The sequence below is a fragment of the Cryptomeria japonica genome, chromosome 7, assembly GCF_030272615.1.
Source record: "Cryptomeria japonica chromosome 7, Sugi_1.0, whole genome shotgun sequence".
Lineage (NCBI taxonomy): Eukaryota > Viridiplantae > Streptophyta > Pinopsida > Cupressales > Cupressaceae > Cryptomeria > Cryptomeria japonica.
The window spans coordinates 18447852-18449447 of record NC_081411.1 but is presented as its reverse complement, the minus strand read 5'-3'; positions in this window follow the sequence as shown (position 1 = coordinate 18449447).

The window sequence follows — 1596 nt, the reverse complement described above, 5'->3', positions numbered from 1 at the left end:
TACGTTTGAACACATAACTTGTTCTATATAAATCGAAATTCAATTTTTTTTTTTTGTTAGAAAGAAGACATCAATACCAAGGGCATAGATATTTTTCAGAATTTTTTTGAATTAGTTTCTTATTTTTCCCAATGCGTTGAACAGAGAAGTTCATGTTCGGTGAAAAACCAATTTTTAATAAAATTAAAAAATCAAGAACATAATAAATTCAAAATATAACAAAATTATATTCGTTGGAAAGCTTGCTTCGAGTACTACCATCTAATATTTTTGGGTTATCAAGATTATTTCATTCGTGCATTGAACCAGAGCTCCGAAGTCATTAATTCTTCAGAACTCTGAAATTTTTTGGGAGAAACTTCTATTTTTTGGGGTTCGAACGAACACGAGTTCGATCGGATTGGGTTCGCTCGAACCAAAAGGGGTTCGAGCGAACCCCCATTCGGTCGAACTAGTGAGCTCAATTTTGGCACGCTCGATGTTCAAGCGAACCCACTCGATGTTCAAGCGAACCCAACTGAATAGTTTGGTTCGCTCGGACTCCCAGGGGTAGTCCGAGCGAACATTTGTATTTCGCTCGAACACTGGCAAATCCGAAATTCCCACTTTCGCCAAATTCCTTCGTTGGCAAAAGTGGGAACCAGCTTTGTGAATTCACCCGGGGAGAAAGATGGTTCGATGTAAGTGGATCTATCGAGCCAAGTTTGTAGCAGACGGTAGTGTGGACAAGTATAAGGCTTGATTTGTTGCGAAAGGTTTCTCTCAGGTTCCAGGTGTTGACTATAGTGAGACCTTTGCCCCCATAGCCAAGATGAACTCCGCTTGACACTTTCTATTATTCTAGCTCATGGTTGGTCTATACATTAGAGGGATGTGAAGAGTACTTTTCTTCATGGTGATCTTGATGAGGATATTTATATGGAGCAGCCACAGGGTTTCATCCAGGATACTTCCTTGGTTTCTAGACTAATAAAATCTCTCTATGGCCTTAAGTAGGCCCCCAGGGCTTGGTAGGCCAAGATGGATTCCTTTCTTCTCTCAGCAGGGTTCACCAGGTGTCATTCTGATCTAAATGTCTACATTTTGGGACTGGATGACTCTCACTTGATACCTATGCTCTATGTTGATGATTTGATCATTACAGGTAGCACCACATCCATCATTAGCAAGGTCAAATCTGCTTTGCATGACATATTTGATATGACTGACTTGGGTCTTTTGCACTATTTTCTCGGGATAGAGATTTCATAGTCACTTTTCGGGATTACTCTATCGTAGCCCAAGTATGCTCTTGATCTACTTGCACACTTTCATATGGATGATTGTAACCCTGCACCAACTCTCTTTCTTTCAGGATTCAAGATTGAGGCTCAGTGTTCTTCTCCACCAGTTGATGCTACCTTGTATTGTCAGCTTGTGGGTAATCTCATCGACTTGACTCATACATGCCCTAATATTTCATTTGCAGTTCGCATGGTTTTCCACTTCATGCAAGAACAACATGAGATGAACATTTGAAAGATGCCAAAGACATCCTTCATTACATCCAGCGTACACATCACTATGGGATTCACTATGCAGCAGGCACAAGACTTC